Below are 17,938 nucleotides of genomic sequence, written 5' to 3' on the forward strand. Positions count from 1 at the left end.
CTCAGAAACCTTTGCTGAAATAAAATACATAGGTCAATAAAACTTGATATGAGGATGGACAAAGTGTGACACCCCATTGTCTAGGATGGATCAGGGCATGTTTGAGCCTCTAACATTGGAGTTTCCTCCATGTGAAACTTGGGTATCCTTGTCAGGTCTGGGCTAACCCAGGCCTGCCTAAGAAACCTGAAGTCTATCTTCTCAGGCTCCTGTGGCTCTTTGCAGAGTTAAGATACATGTGAAACACAATTACAGCCTCATTGTGGAACAGCCGTGGAGTGGTATTTTGACAGACATTACATCTCCAAATTGCTTTGGGTAGTATGAACGTTTCAACACTGATTCTAAAACTTCAGAAGATAGTCATGTTTAGGACTGGGCGGTTCCTGAATTCTCATGATCCAAGTCATGTTTCATCTTCAGATAATGAAACTGAAGCCCAAAAGGGAGGTGCCTTGCCCAGCTCTCCTGCTGCAGGCACTTACCTGTGCTGAATCCAATACAAGGGTCAAGATGGCTGGGGTAAGAGCATAACTTGGCATCAGATACCCTTCTGTAATTCACTAGTTGGGTTGCCCGGAATAAAGTTCGTAAACCTTCTGAATCTATTATACCTCACTGGTAAAATGGACTGCTAATCCCCTCATAAAACCAAGAACTAAAAGATGTAATTCATGTGGAATATTTTGGATGAATGTCTAGCACAGAATAAGTTTCAATAACTGATAGCTGTCTACAATTCAGTACAATTCCCTTCACCATGCACCACCATACCATCAATCCTTTGCCAAAGATTTGCATGACTGATCATAAGTTATTCTCCAAAAAAAATATACTCTCATATCTATTACAGAAAGCTGCTAATCATACTAGTTAAATCTCATCCTGTGTTTGGATTTCTATAAGCTAATGTGAATGTTTACGGAAGACCATCTGTCACAGGCTGTCAGGTACCCTGTATATTAAACTTCATATGCTCTAATACTCATCAGTTCATCCGGGTCAATACTAAAATCGCTTATTTAGGTGAGGATTATAAGAATCACAGGAATGACATAAACATGCCTCTTAGTAACCTGAGTCAAAATCTGAAAGTCTGACACCTTGGAGTTTTTCCCCATCCTCACACTAGGTATACAAAACAATGCTGCTAACACATCAGACTGAGTGGCTCAGGGTAAGAATCATGCCCAGGGCGAATGAGATCTTGTCAGGATGTGAATGTTGGGCTCCAATGTTCTCAGGGTATCTTGATCAAACCATCTTCAAAAGCTGAAATTGAAAACATGGAAATCACCCTGTTTAAAGGAATAATCTGGAATGCTTCATTAATAACTAGTTTCTTTTGGGTCATAAATTTTGTATAACCAGTTGAATTGAGTTCAGTGGGAGTGAATCTTGGAGAATGAGAAACCTAGGGGCTGAAAGGCAAGAGAGCTAGCTCATCTTGATCTATTATCTGGGAAAATTAAACTGGACTATTACAAAATAGGTGTGTTGGAGAAGGGCTGGAAGAGTCAGCTGAGTGGTGGTAGAGGTTTTCCTGTGTGTTTGGATTCTCATCTGTCACATCCATTGAAGTACAGAGTTACCACTTCCTTAAACTACTGGGTACAAACTTTCTATAGGCTCAATGGGCACAAAGTGTAGTGTACATGATCTACGTCTCACATCATCTAATGCCTTCCACCCCTGTGTGCTGCTGCTTCTGTGCTTAGATTCAGAGCGGCAGGCACTCTGTGGCCAATTACAAGTGACTGGCTCTAAGGGTGGTGAGATCTAAACTGTGGCTCCCGCCCTTCTCAGCTTCATAAACTGATATCTATGAGTTGTCACTTATAGAAGCCCATGAGCTTTTGCTCCTGGTTTCCTTTTTTTTTTTTTAAGTTATTATACTTTAAGTTCTAGGATACATGTGCGTGCAGAGTGTACAGGTTTGTTACATACGCAGACATGTGCCATGGTGGTTTGCAGTACCCATCAACCTGTTATCTACATTAGGTATTTCTCCTAATGCTATCCCTCCCCTAGCCCCCCATGCCCCGACAGGCCGCGGTGTGTGATGTTCCCCTCCCTGTGTCCATGTGTTCTCATTTCTCAACTCCCACTTATGAGTGAGAACATGTGGTGTTTGGTTTTCTGTTCTTGTGTTAGTTTGCTGAGAATGCAGAGACATGGATGAAGCCAGTTTCCTTTTCAAAAGCGATTGTATATACTGGCCAAATCCAGGCATTTCTTCTTTCGTAGAGAGTTTGTGGCTAATTGTAGCACCCAAGTGGGCCAGGAAGAACATCCAGGCCTATCCAGACCAAACCACCTCAGATTTGTTTCTTGGCATTTTGGTGCTGGGCACACAGATCAGGGAAGACAAGGCAGAAACAGGTCTGTGGGTTTGAAGGGAGCCATCTCTATAGACATGAAAGTGCTTCAACCATGTTTCAGTGTTCAGGTTCACATAACTGCAGGCTGCCAGCGTGCATCCATAGAATCTGGTTTCTAACTAACTAGAACTAGGACACTCAAAAGAGGAACAAATGTTCTGAAAGGAGACTGTGTCGTTGACTCGGCTACAGAGGAGGAAGGATTTTGACAAATCTATGTAAACAAAACGAGAAAGTACTTGTGAAAATGTCAAACCAAAGGTCTCTCTAGTATATATAAGACAACGTAAAATTTATCCAGAAAAATTGGATGTTTGTCTACAATATATCCATAGTGGCAAAACTAGCAGGGAAGGGTTGTTGAGTCTTGCACTTCCCATTCAGGGCTCACCCAGGTTTGCAGGCTTGGGGCTCCCTGGGGTTGGTGCTCTCCTCTACTCAGATGTGCTTCTTTGTAGCAGGAAGAATGAAGTCAGAAGGCAGATGATCCCTCATGAGTGCATTGGGACCAAGACGAGGGGACTGAAGATAACTTGGAAGTGTTCAGAAAAGGATGGATGAATGACACTTGACTAGGGCAAAATGAGCACAGTTCTATTGGGCATATGAGGTGGGAAGCACAGTACTAGGTATCCTTTGACATGAAATATACCAGGTCAATAAGACTTTGTGAGAGAAGAGACAAGGAAAGTGACATCCTTTCAACCAGGACAGGTCAGTGCTGGTGGTCATCTAAGTTTCTTCCACATAAGAGCTTTGATAAGTTCCTACTTCTCAGGCTGTGTTGATCCAGGTCTGCCTATAAAAATGACTTGAAGTCTATCTTCTCACAGCTTCTGTGGCTGGTTTTTGCCAAGCTCTAGAGTTAAGATAAATGGGGAGAATGTTGTCAAACTCCTGAACAGCCCCTAATGTGTGGCACTCTCCCTTAACTGGAGTGGGGAGTGATGCATTGACAGGCTACAGTATAACAGATTAGTGAGCCCTAACAGGTACAAAACTGTTTCTGGGTACATAGAGCTGTACATTGAGCTCTAAGTGACTCGCATGCATTTAACTCTTGTGAGTGGACATTGTACCTGCCCTGTGTGGGTGAGAGGCCAAAGGAAGCTATGTACAAAGTTTGTGTCCCCCAAAGAGATGAATACAATGTAGATAACAGTTCCTGTCTTAGATCCTTTTATACAACCTAGTAAATATAATACTTGGTTAGTGCCAAGTGTGTATTCCAAGTTGCCACCTGACCCTATCCCCACAGTTACACGTGTGCACAATGCTCATACCAGGATTGGGGTGGTGGCAGGAGTTATCCCCAGTCCCTATGTCTGAGCTGCTGGCCTCTCAAAGTGACTGTCCTTTCCCCTGACTAGATGCAGAGGCTGGGACTGGGTCAGCAACATCTCTTCTTCCAGAAACCTAAGATAAGAGGCTTGCTTGTAGCTGCTCTACCTAGGCTCGTATTCCTGAAGCAGGAGTAGCACCTGTTGGTACAGTAGCTCCAGAAACCATCTTATGGGGCTCACACACGATGCGGTTACGTGGTTATGGGAGTCTTCCATGTTCTTGTCAACTCTTATGGATCTTAGTAATTCTTTCCAGGTTTTTGAACGACTTTAGCTGTCTTCAACGTGCTACTTGCAGGAGGCGGCAGAGTGTAGCACTTCCTTGAATCACTGTATGTTAAATTCACTTCATAGGCCCTCTTCTTCCTTGCTCTTGACACCCAGTTGTCTTGAAGTTGACCTGCATGAAGATTTCTCACACCTGAAAGTAAGTAGATGAAGACAAGGCCCAGTAATTCGAACCAGTAGAGACAAAAAATACTAGATCAGAGTTTGTATGGGGGAAGAAGTTGGATTATTTAAGATTGTTCTGAAAAGAGTTGTTATGCAGTGGACCTCTGCTTGGCAGAGACACCATTTGACAGTTCTCAGGGTTTAATTATTAAGGAAGGTGAGGATCTGGATATTCTGATGTTGCTAGGGACATCGTTTTGTGGCTTAATATGGTAGGCTAGGTATTAGGTGGGTGCAAAAGTAATTGTGGTTTTTGCCATTGCTCTTAATGGCAAAAACCACAATTACTCTTGTGCCAACCTAATAGAGCTCTTGAATCAGGAGACTGGGAAGCATGTCTGTCTGCCCTTGAGCCATGGTCTCTCCTCATAGTGGAGACTTGTTTCCATTAGGCAGCTGTGTAGATTAGGGGGCTGAGATTTCCAGCCAGGCAAGTGACACTAAGTAGCCCCATATTGTGATTCATCTCAATCCAGGAGCTAATGAGTCAGCCCTCCAGCCTGTAGATTCATAATCACCTCCTTTTGAGAATGAAAGTAGAGGCTCTGGAGTGACTTGAGGGTTAGAGGAATTAAGAAGCCATTCTTCCCTCGGTCAACTTGCCTTCCATAAGGAGGTTATAAACCAGTGGTACACAGAATTGTTCTTTCCTTGTTCTATACCTAGTTAATAACAGGATTGTCTGGTTATTAACCAGAGTGAAAATATCACCTGCAATGGGACACTCAATTGACACAGTAAACTGGCATCTTCTAACTAGTGAGTCTGTTAATTTTGATTCACTTTCAACTTGTTCTGTGTGTGTTTAAAATGTACATTCTGCACTCTGACTTTTTTGCATGTTGATTTATAGTTGTCTTCACATGGAAAACTTGATCAATATTCATTTCTCTTTTCAGGTAATCTATTTGTATGCCTACTTTGCTACTTAGTTTGTATACAATTCACTTTCCCATGTATCCTTCAAATTTTGTCATTTTGCACATATTCTAAGTACTTGTATAATATCTAACTTGAGGTTAATTCCATCCACTGTTTTCATACTGCACGTTACAATGGCCTCCAAAGTTCAACTTTTTGTCACATGTTTCCTATTGGACATCTGAGACATAGTGACAACTGTCTGAACGTACAAGAATTGTATAGCCATATAACTTTTTCAGCATAGAGAATAGTTACAGCGACTAATATATAACTGTCTGCTTCTTGGTGTAGGTCATGATTGATTTTTGTTGTTCCTTCACCTTGCATGTGGAGGACTGGTCCTAATGCATTTGGGAGAGATTCTCCTGATTAAATGGCAGATCCAGGACTAGATGAGCCAAGTATGTATTTTTTAATCTTGGAGGCATTTATCTTGGTCTAGAGCCTGAGTCCCCAGTAAGCAATTCCCTAATACTGGCCTCTTATAACGATCTGATCCAGATTCAAACTAAGACAATCCAAAGAAGCAAAGACACTTTTTTCTTCCCCTCACCAACCTTGTGTTAAAACTGCACCCTAATGTAAATGTCCATCTAAATGACATGCAGCAGAACTCTGGAGTCCAAGCAGCTCATCTGTACTTAGTAACTATGTGGCTATTCATCCTGTCTGACTTCAATTCCTTTTATTCCCTCCAACACAAGGAACATTACCTTTAAGCCTGTTTCCCAATTACAGTACCAGCTTGCTTCCACCCAGGCCTTGCCAATGAGAGAAGCTGGCAGGAGACTGTGGATGGTAGCAAGGGGAGAGTCCAAGGTGCTTCATGTCTTCACTGCCTCAGACCTCAGACCTCATTTTGAGTCTGTTCCACCTATCCAGCTTCAGACAGGAGAACTATGGTGTCAGTTTCCAATGGAAGACTCTAAACTTGAGTTCCAAAAACACCAGCTAAGCCAATTGTCTGTTTAGCCTGGGAGTGGTCACATGTGAGTCCTGTTTTGGAGGGTAGGTGTCATGTTTTGTATCCCTATGACCTCTTGGCCTCTAGTGCCATAGTTACTCCAACTCTTTAATCAGGACTGAGGAAGCAGTATTCAGCTTCCCTTTACTTGGTCATGTGAAATTATTTTGGAATTCCACAGATTATCCATATGGCAGGGCCACCATCTGGATGAGATGGAGAATCAAGAAAATGGCTTCTAGTTTAACAATTTTTTTTTTCTGTGAAACTATGGAATATGTTGAATATTTACAAAATATTTTGCTCCAGTTTTGTAGAGACTCCAATGTTAGCACTACAGTCTCTCATTAGAAAACTTAAGGTTCTAAGCTTGTTTCTCCCCAGACAACTCTAGAGAACTTCCTAATACTTGGAAGGCTGTAGGTGACACTTGGTACCATACATACGTTGTAGCCTGTGAGATGGCTTGCCTATCAAATGAAAGGCCCAATGAAGGCTTGAGCTTGGATCGAGTTCTGGATTCTTACTGATGATGCAAGAGGTCCTGAAAGCCAGGTAGTGTCACTTCCCAATGTGAATTCCAGGCATGGTGTTTCTCACTAATGGGAAATAGACTGGGTTCCCCACTGACCTTTGTCCTTGAGCCTAACTTTGTTCATTAGGACAGTCTAAGATGGGCAGCAATGGGAACAGCGGATGGAAAAGGTTTTAAGCTCAGTGGGTCTATTCCTGACTGGAAAAGCCTGACTCAGAATACTGTTAAATCACAGTATACTCCCTGTCTGACCACTTGGGATGCTGTGTTCAAAGAAATGGTCTAGGCCATCTGTTCTCTTACCACTTTGTTACTGAGCTGATAGCCAGTTGTCAATGGTTCCCTCAACCAGCGAACTATTGAGTATAGGGTCTAGATTCAGGAATCCAAGCTACTGTAATGACTCCCCTGCTCCACCAGCAAGGCAAACCTCAGCATAGAAAGCAGTGTATGCATTTCTTGTAGGTACAGGACTAACAAGTGTTATGAAGACTTCAAAGAACAGGTGTGTAGATGAAGCTGATCTTCCAATTTGTTTTAATTAGAAATGAAGTTGCTCATACAAACTAAAAGTTGGAAACATTCTAGTGGCTCATGTGGCAGCGTGGGTGAGAAGCTATCTTGTACCATGGGAACTGGCATTCCTGAATCAAGGACCAGAGACAGTTTCCTTTACATATTTCATCATTATGCAGGGTCTTGGGACCTTCAATAGCCTTGGATTTGGTAGGGAAGGGGTTTTGAGGATGCAGCCTCTCTGCAAGGCTGGTTGTAAAAACGAATGGGCCAGGGGCCCTCTGGGGACACATTCCTGCTGAGAAGCACCAGTGCAAGATCAATGAATCAATGACTTGGTACTGTCCTGGACTTTCCGCTTTACCCTTGTTCACTTGAAGGTAGAGTTCATAGATACAAGGTGGCTATTAGTGACTAGGAAGGGTAAAAATGTGTGAGTATGTCAGATCAAGACAGTACTGCTGGGAATGAAGCACCTGTCTGCTATTGAAATATAGAATGTGTCCCCAGAGGGACCCCAACCCCATTCCTTTAGCAGCATAGCTAAAATTTACCAACTAATCAGATTCAACAACTCTAGGTATACCCCTAGTTGATACTTGGCTCAGCAATAACTGAATCTGCCATTATCTTTTTTTTTTTTTTTTTTTCCATCTTCGGGGGTATATCCATCACTGGCTAAAGTCAGAAAACCTAGCAGGCAATTCCCTAATCCTGTGGAAGACTCTAGGTAACATTACCATATGGCTTTTCTGCAAAAATCTTTTCATAATTCAACAGCAGATAGGTACTTCACATGACAGACAGGTGTCTTCTACATGGAGATGTGTCACTAGGATTTAGCGCTGGCCTTAAGCGTGGAAGTGAGGACTTAAAAAACAAAAACAAAAAAACGATGTTCCTTGGAACCACTTCAAAGCTGAACGTTGCCCTGGGAGATTCTCCATAACCATTGCTTGTCTTTGCACTTATTTCCCTCTGTGCCTGAATATTGACAGCTACTCTGTTACCTTATTAGTGGGTTGCTGGGCCTGCAGGCTGCCCGCAGCTGCTCAGGTCTGAAGCTGTTCTGCTTCACTCAGCAAGCTGAAGTCGGTGCCCGAGCATGACTCTTAAATCGATGCCTGCTTGGAGCTATGTTGTCCAGAGAGAACAAGTTTCCACCAGAATGCCACTTACCTAGGCCAAATGACCACTATGTACCTTCCCACTGACTACTATGAATGAAATGGCCACTGTAGGAGACAGATTCTCACACTGGATGGGGCTTGCTGTGGAGATATAACCTAAAATTTATCCTTTTTTTCCTTGGATACCCTAATCTTTGTGGAATCCTCAGTGGAGACTGAAATATCACTGTCATTTACCTACTCCTTCTTGAAATGTAGGAGGATTTTTTGCAAGGAAGCCTTATGGTATGTTCTCAACAGTTTCTGTGTTAAAAACAAGAGTCAACAGATCTGGGGATAGCACCTAGTAGTTGTTGGTCTACCTGAGGTTAAATACAGGGTGACCTGTGGCTGTAGACATTGGGTGCTAATACCAAAGCCAAGAAGAAATGTTCAGTTGACCCTACCACAGACACAGCATTTCTCTGAAGTTGTGTACACACATATGCATGTAGGGAGATCTCAAGGCAAAAGTAACAATCTAGGAATAAGTAGCCTCTGATCCTAGGAGGTCTGGTTCTTAGAGAAAAAATTTCTATGGCAAATCCCTCCCTTTCATTCTAGAAATAGCAGGTGATGCTTTCCTCTTAGTCAAGCTGTATAAGGATTCCACTTTCCTGGTTCTTATGGGAGTCTCGTGTGAATTGGGCTCTAGAAACCTTCTGGACTTCAGGTCTCTTCATCCTCTAGCATGACCTTCTTGGTACTAGCATGCTTTTTCCCCTTGAACTGTGAATTGTTTGGGGGATATCTAAGCATGGGACCAGGACTATGGGAGAGCCAGAGGGTTTACAGGAGGGCCTCTGTTATATATGCAAACAGACTGATCATTCTGACCTCAATGTCACAGGATCCCGGGTGCTATGGAAGGTTAAATCTATGCCCTCAATGAACGAGGGCTAAGGGTTCTGAATATTGTCTTCAAAGTTTCTCAGCATATGGTTTGACCCAGACCACCCTCAAAAGCTAGAAACAAGTTATTTTGTTTGGAGGAATGGTCCTAGGACTCCCCATCCCCCACTTAACGCAACTTTTGTTAGGTCATAAAGATTTCCATAGCTTTGAGTTGTATCAGAAGTGAGCCTTGGGCAGGAAAATGTTTGAAGGGCTGGAAGCTATAAAGCCGGAGAACTTTCTTACCCCTTTTATTTTTCTCTGGGAACAGCCAACTGAATTTGGGTGGGAAATGGGCATGTTGGAGAGACATGAGTCCAATCAGGTGATGAATCAGCCGAGTTGAGACTGAAGTTTCCCTTGGGCTGGACTTCCACCAAAACTACAGAGTCTCCCTAACTATTATAACTACAAATAGTCACCAAGGTCCTTATCACTGGTAGGTGTAAAATTGGTTCTACAGGCTCTGCAATCACCTGGTAGTGTGCATGAGCCCCATGTCACATGTTTCCCTGAACCTTCCACTCCTATCTCCATTGACTTCACACATACACACAGCATCCAGGCACACATTATGGCTAAGGACAGGTGACTGGCATTGATGGTGATGTTTTAACCTATTCTTTCTTTTCTCATCTTGGACTGAGTGCTAGAACTTGCCCTGTGGAGAAGCCTGAGATTTGCATCTAGTTTCATTTTCAGAGCTATTACATGTTACATATACTAGAAATGTGTTTTTTCATATGAGCCCTAGTTTTGTTGGAGGATTGAATAAATGTTTTTTCCTAACCTAGGACCTAGTTAACCACATTATAAAAGTGATGGGAAGAGAAGACAGGATTCAAGGAGGGTCTAACAGGCTGGATTTTTTTTCCCCTTTTCATAAATGGAAGGGCTTTGAGCCACCCACCCAGTGTTTGATCTGCTGGAGATAAATTCTCCTGTTCTAATTTCTAGGGGAGGGACAATCTGACTGGATGGAGCTCAGTTACCCATGAGGAATTTGAAAGTCTTGGCTGGTTTCAGGTACTCCCTTCTGTGATGTGTGGGCCATATCATGGTCAGCTTTAGCCCCTGAGTAGTCCAGAAAGGCAGCCAGGCTGTTCTCCATGCTGTCTCATGTTTGTTTCCTGTTTGTTTCCTGTTATCTGTGTTAGAGGAAGTATGACACAGGCAGAAAACCTGTTCCTTCTGAAACAATTCTATATCAGGAGGAAAATGTTTGTTTATAGACATGAGTAGAAGGTGCTTTCAATTAGTTTTATGTGGGTAAGGTTCACATAAGTAGAAACTACCAGATGTATAGAACCTGGTTTCTTTCTAAACACTCAGAGCAGGTACACCAGAAAGAGACTGCATCACAAACTGAGATTCTGGTCTTAGAGGGGTGGTACATTAACAGGCAGATCTGGTTGCCTATTTGGATAGAACTTACAGGATTAATGACACATGGAGCCCAGAGCTTCTGTTTTAATGTGACCCTCATGCACTAGTCTCTTGTCTAGGGCCACTGTCCATTCCTTGTGTGAGAGGCCAAAGGGAGCTGTGCACTTGGAAAGCTGCTGAATCCCCCAATGAGATGAAGATATTGCAGATAAAGGATTTCCTGGTCTGGATCCTCTTCATGAAACTAAGTAAATGTAGCATTTGGTTCAAGCCTATCTTTGTTCTGAGTTGGCATATCTGACCCATTCATCACAGTTGTGCTGGTGTAAAATCCTCATCCAAGATGTGCATTGGTGTTAGTAGCTCCCCTGTTGCCTGTGTGACTGCCCTACTTGCCTGAGACAGGGAAAGACAGAGCTCAGTGTAGATGTCCAACATGAGCCTTCCACTTTTACATACCTTCAGATGCTTTTGCAATCCCTGAAGCCTTTCACTGTGCCTGTTGAAGGGACTTCTGTAGCTGGAACAGTTCTTGGAGAACACCAGGAGTCCTGATGCTAAAGAAACAGAACCTGGACCCAGCTGCAGCTTAACTGCATGCTTGCTTCTCAGTGACCTAAGGAAACTTCCAGCTTTCCAAGCTGGAGGTACTTGGGCCCTGGCAGCAGATGACTAAGCAGGACTATGGCTCTACTTAACAAGTACAATAGGAGAGGGGACCTGGGGTTTGGAAAGGTCTGAAGTCTGTTTTCTTCCCAGGCATTCCTGAGATTCCAGGCTGTTGTGTTGAGCCACAGGGTTGGCATAACTGGGCTGAATTAGGAATAGTACTTGAGAAAGATTTCCATGTTAAGAAATTGAACATTCTACCAAGACTTTGTCACTGTGCAGGTGATCCAAAGCCTTATCAAACTCAGCCCTATGGGATCTGGAGAAGTCTGCTTTTTGAGTTACTCAGCTTGAGGCAGTCTGATTTTTTTTTCCCTAGAGTTTCTTCCAAGTGCTTCCAGACTACAAAATTTCTACTTTTTAGTTGTATGAAACCATCAAACTTGGACTCCTTATTGCAAAATTTCCTCCAAATGCTGCGTTTGTGATCCTGCAGTCTCTTCATCCCTTCCAGGTCAATATAATCAATGGTCTAACTGCCTCTTTGTATGGACTGAACTGAGCAAGGTTGAAATCTGAGGTCAGCCTGTCTAGTTGTATTAATGACCTGACCTAGGAGATGGCTATCTTCCAGCATTTTGGAGATGTGATTAATAAAAATTTCATGTATTTAAGATGTACAAGGGTAATACAGGTATACAGTGTGAAATATCACAATCAAGCTCATTAACATACCTCCCTCATGCAGTTCCATCTGAGTATACTTGAGGCCTCTTAGCTAATTAGTTAATAACTATACTTGAAGTCACCATGCTGCATATGTTATCTCTAGAACTTATCTAAAAATTGAATATTTGCACACTTTGACCAATATCTCTTCTCTCCTACCACCTCAGCCCCTGGTAATCAATAGTCTGTTACTAAGACTATTTTAATTCCCTGCATAAGAGATCATGCAGTTTTATCTTACTGTGCTTGGCTTGTATCACCTGGTATAATATCTTCCAGGTTCATCCATATTGCAAATGGCAGGATTTCTTAAAGTGGAATAATATCCTTTTTGTGTATGTACCACTTTTCCTCATGTTGGCCAGAACTTAGGTCGCTTCCATATTAGCTATTATGAATAAGGCTGCAATGAACATGGAATACAGATATTTCAAGACAATTGTATTTCCTTAGTTATACACCCAGAAGTGGGATTGTTGGATCACATGGCAGTTTTATTTCTAATTTTGGGGAGACCTCCATATTGTCTGCCATAATAGCTGTGCCAATTTCCATTCCCACCAACAATGTATGAGTTTGTTCTTCTACTGCTTGAAGTTATTTCATCTTTTTGATCATAGCCATTCTATCAGGTGTGAGGTGACATCTCATTGTGGTTTTTGTTTGCATTTCCCTGATTAGTGAAGTTGAGCATTGTTTCATGTAACGTATTCACTATTTGTAGGTTTTCCTTGGAAAAATACCTATTCAGGTCCTTTGCTCTTTTTATGGAGTTTTTTTTTTTTTTGCCATTGAGTCATGAGTTCTTTAAATATTTTTGGAAATTAACCCTTTATTGGACATATTGCCCAAGTATTTTTTTCTGTTGGGTGACTTGTCATTTTGCTGGTCATTTCCTTTGGTATAAAGCAGATTTTTAGTTTGTATTCCTTGTCTATTTTTGTGTTGTCTATACTTTTGATGTAAAATCAAAATCCTTGCTAAGATTAATGTTAAGATTTTCCCATGTTTTCTTAAGAATTTTATGGTTTAGGCCGGGTGTGGTGACTCACGCCTGTAATCCCCACACTTTGGGAGGCCAAGGCAGGCAGATCATGAGGTCAGGAGTTCAAGACCATCCTGGCCAAATTGGTGAAACCCTGTCTCTACTAAAAATACAAAAATTAGCTGAGTGTGGTGGCGTGTGCCCTGTAGTCCCAGCTACTTGGGAGGCTGAGGCACAAGAATCGCTTGAACCTGGGAGATGGAGGTTGCAGTGAGCAGAGACTGCACCACCGCACTCCAGCCTGGCAACAGAGGGAGACTGACTCAAAAAAAAAAAAATTATGGTTTACAAGTCTTAATGTTCATTTTGATTTTTTTTCTGTGCATGTTGCAAGAGAAGAGCCCCATTTTCTTATTTTGTATGTGAATTGCCCAGGTTTCCCAATACCATTTATTGATGATTCTGCCTTTTCCCCTTTGTGTATTTTTGTTCTACAGATTAGGGGATGGGATTCTCACTATGTTGCACAGGGTAGAATCAAACTAGCCCCAAGCAATCCTCCTGCCTTAGCCTCTCAAGTAGCTGGGACTACAGGTGCTTGTCACTGTGCCGTTCTTCATATTTTTGTTGCCCTTATGGAAAACTTGAGTTCATTTCTAGGTTCTTTATTCTGTTTCATTGGCCTATATGCTATTTTTACTGCTGATAGGATATTGTCTTATTCCTATGGCTTTGTGATATAGTTTGAAGTTAGAAAGTGTGATCACTTCAACTTTTTCTTAATATTGCCTTAGCTATATTTGGAGTCTTCTGTGAATCCATGTAAACTTCAAGATATTTCCATTTCTGTGAAATATCATTGGGATTTTGATAAGGACTGCAATGACCCTTTAGGTTGTTCTTGGTAGTATGGACATTTGGACAATACTGAATCTAAAAATTCAAGGAGATATGTGTTTTGACCAGTTAGTTTCTGAAATCATTAAGCCAAATGTCTTTATTACTGATAACTCTGAAACCCAACAAAGAGAATTGCTGAGCTCTCCTGACTCATGGGCTTACCTGTGCTGAATCCATGCTGAAGATAAAGCAGACTATGGTGGAAAGGGCATGATTCAGCATCAGGGAGACCTGTCACTTACGGCTGTGTTGCCTAGAACAAAATTCTTAATCCATCAGAATCTGCCATTTCATTTGCCCCCCCCCCCCAACAAAAAAAAGATTGTAGTCTTCATGATACTGTGAATATCAAAAGATGATTCATGTGGCATGTTTAATCGGGAATAGAGTAAACATTTGATAAATAGAAGCTATTTTGCTATTAAACACAATTCTTTTCAGCTGTCTTTTGCCAAAGATTTGCATTCCTAATCATGAGAATTTGTTCTTTTCATGAAATTAAAACATTGCCATATCTGTATAGAGATTTATAATCTTACTAAATTCAGCCTTACCTTTGTATTTGATTTCTCAGCCAGTAAGGTTTATGGAACATAGCCTTCTATGTCATGGGCTATGTGCCAGGTACTCTACATATTCAACTTTATATACTCTAATACTCATTTCATCCAGGTGGGCATCAGAATAATGTTTTTTTTTCAGATGAGGGTCATGAGATTCAGGAAAACAAAATAAACATGGCTCTTAGACATTTGGTGAGTCACAATCTGAACCAAAGTCTCTGATACCTTGTTTCTTCCACTTACACTAGTTGTGAAAATGATGCTGCTGATCCAGCAAATTAAGTTGTTTAGGATGCAAACCTTTTGGGGGAAGTAGGCTGGGCTAAGTCTGACTTTAAGAGTACCCCAAATCACTTTCTCAGGGTCATTCATTTTGTTAATGGTGTTTGAACTCCTGTAAACCGAGGACTTAAACTCTTATGTGATTTTTCCTTTAAGGATTTTATACTTCATAGGTCCAACAAGCAGGTTTACTGAACAATCATAATTGCATATCTTTCCAATGAAGGCTTTATTAAGGTGCATTGACACTTAGGAAAGCCTTATCAGGTAAGGTGATGCTTGAGTTAAAATCTAAAAGACGAGAAGCTTCCCAATTGAACACTTCAAGTAAAGGATTTATATGAAGTGAGAAGAACATGTGCAGATGTTCAGAGGACTAGAAGAAAAAGACATCTGATTGGAGGGTTGCATGGCCAGCAGACTATTCACAACTGCTCAGGTGGGAGCTGTCCTCCTCTAGTCAGCAAGATAAAGCTGATACCAGGCCAGGCACAGTGGCTCATGCCTATAATCCCAGCACTTTGGGAGGCCGAGGCAGGCAGAATGCCTGAGCTCAGGAGTTTGAGACCAGCCTGAGCAACATGGTGAAACCCCATCTCTACTTAAAAAAGCCACGCATGGCAGCATGTACCTGTAGTCCCAGCTACTTGGGAGGCTGAGGCAAGCAGAATTGCTTGAACCAGGGAGGCGGAGGTTGCAGTGAGCTGAGATTGTGCTATTGGACTCCAGCCTGAGTGACAGAGCAAGACTGTGTCCAAAAAAAAAACTGATACCCAGGTATGACTGAGTTAATCTGTTTGGAGCTGTATTGTCCGTAGAGAACAGGGGTCTCCATAAAATTACCTAGAACCAAACAGCGTTGTAATGCCCACTGAAGTCTATAAATGGAGAGGTCACTGTTAGAGACTCTGACCTCCATACTGGATGAGCTTTCTGTGGAAGTACTTCATGACCCCAAATTGACTACTTTTGCCTCCTTGGACCCCCTAAAAACCTTTGTGGCGTCTTTAGTAGAGACTGAAATACCACGTTTTGGCATTTCAATATCTCATTTCAAAACACATGATAGTATGTAAGGATTACTACAGACACTTAATAGCATTCTGTTGGTGAAAATGAACTATGTTGAAGCCAAGAGCCAGACTGACTGCGGATGACAGGACCTCTTTTGATTCCACTTGTTGGTTGGATATCGGACGACCTGTCGTAGGCAGCAGGTCCTAATTGCAAGATCATGAGAGAAGATCCTCTGGCTTTATGGAGCCAAAGCACATCTGAGTTTCTATGTACACAATAGCATGTATAAGGTCTGAAGGCAAAAAACAACCTAAGAATAAATGGTCTCTCTCAGAAGAACATCTGGCTCCTTTATAAGAAAAAATTACTGTCAACTCTTTCATGGTCACACCAGAAAGAGCAGATGCTGCTTTAATCTCAGTTAAGTTGTGCAAAGATCCCACTTCCCTGGTTCTCCTGGGCATCTCCTGTGTGAATTGGACTCTAGAACCTTCATAGAGTGGAAACTCTCATCCTTTAGCCTAGCTCTGGATTTCAGTGTGGTGGGCAGAAAGATCTGAGACAACACAGGCAGAAACAGAACTGTGGCTTGGGAAAAGCAATTTCTTTATAGACCTAAGGATGCTATCAATCTCACATGTCAAGGTTGATGTTGCAGACATCATAGTTCCACAAAACTTTCCCAAAACTGACAGGGAGGAGCCATACCTCTGGAAGACAATGTATTACAGATTGATACCACAGTTGCAGAGGAATAAGGATTTCCAAAAATACCTTCTTTATGTAAATAGAAGTGAGAAAGTACTTGCAAAAATTCTGACAACCCGGGGATGCTGGTGCATTTAATGTAAAATTATAACTTTTAAAACCTCCTTTGGTCTGGCAAACTTGATAACGTTTGTCCACTGTGGTAACATTGGCCATGGAGGGTACAACAAAAGCAATGCAGGGCCAAAACTTACTGTTCACCTTCTGGACTTGCCCAGGTTTGCACAGTCAGGTCTGCAGTCTTGGGCTCCTCTGGGCCAGCTCAGCCCTTGGCTTAGATGTGCATCTTAGTGATGGAAGAATGAGTCAGAGGGCAGAGGCCCTGTCACAACTATATGGGCACCAAGATAAGGGAATACAGACAACTTAGAGATAATACTTAAAGGATGGGATTAATGAGTCACCACTGCCTAAGCCAAAATGGGCACCAACAGCCTTGCCATTGGCTAGGGTGGGAACAGCAGCACTTGGCAGCCATTACTGAGGAAAACACCAATTCTATATGAGAAATGATGCCAGGAAGGTTATTATATCCTTTGTCCAAGACTGCTCAGTGCATATTTGAGCCTTTAGCGTTGGAGTCTCTTCATTATAAAATGTTTTAAGATCATTAGGTCTGGGCTGTCCCAGGCCTGCCTACGAAAATCACTTGCAGGCTGTCTTCTCAGTTCCTGTGGCTGCTTTTGCAAAGCTGTAGAGTTAAGATAATGTCAGATATGGTGTCAGACTCATTCTAGAACAGATGATGCTGTGTGTGACTCTCCTTTGACTGGGAAGTGATAAGTTAACAGGCAGGTCTTGAGCCTACATGGCTGGCTTTTTTTTTTTTTTTTTAAGTAGTGGCATGTGTGGAGTTCAAAACTTTTGTTTCAAAGAGACTCACATGCGCATGGCTGTTGTTTGTGGCCACTTTGTGTGCCTGGTGTAGTGGAAAGCCAAAGGAAGCTATGCACTTGAGAAGTTTCTAGGTTCCCAAGTGAGATAAAAACATGGTAGATATACTTTGTCTTAGATTTTTAAACCTAGTATATAAACCACTGGGTTAACATCTACTCTGCTTCAGAGTTGTATCTGACACTGTCATCTGTTGTGCATGTATACAACGCCCATCCCAAGATGGTGAGTAGTGGTGGAAACTACCTCTATTGCCTGTGTCTGAGATGCCAGCCTTTCCAAGTTTTGCTTTTGCTCCATTAGATGCACAGACTAAGACTAGGTCAGCATTCTCTCTCCCTCCAGATAACTAAGGGTAGAAGAAGCTGGCTTAGCTCTTCTCCTTCTAGGCTCATTCCTGAAGCTGGTTGGGCATTTGTTAGACAACATTATTCAAAACCGTCTTGCAGATCTCATGTGAGACTGTGTCCTGCTTAACGTTGCTGATCTTGGTGGTTTTTCTAGCCATATTTTCAACTTTATTTGTCCTAAAAATGAGAGGAGGCAGTATAGCCAAGTGCCTCCTTGAATTATTGTGACTAGAACAAACATGTAAGAGCACTTTGCTCTTGACAAAGCGATGGGTA

Source organism: Gorilla gorilla, chromosome 7, assembly GCF_029281585.2.
Source record: "Gorilla gorilla gorilla isolate KB3781 chromosome 7, NHGRI_mGorGor1-v2.1_pri, whole genome shotgun sequence".
Lineage (NCBI taxonomy): Eukaryota > Metazoa > Chordata > Mammalia > Primates > Hominidae > Gorilla > Gorilla gorilla.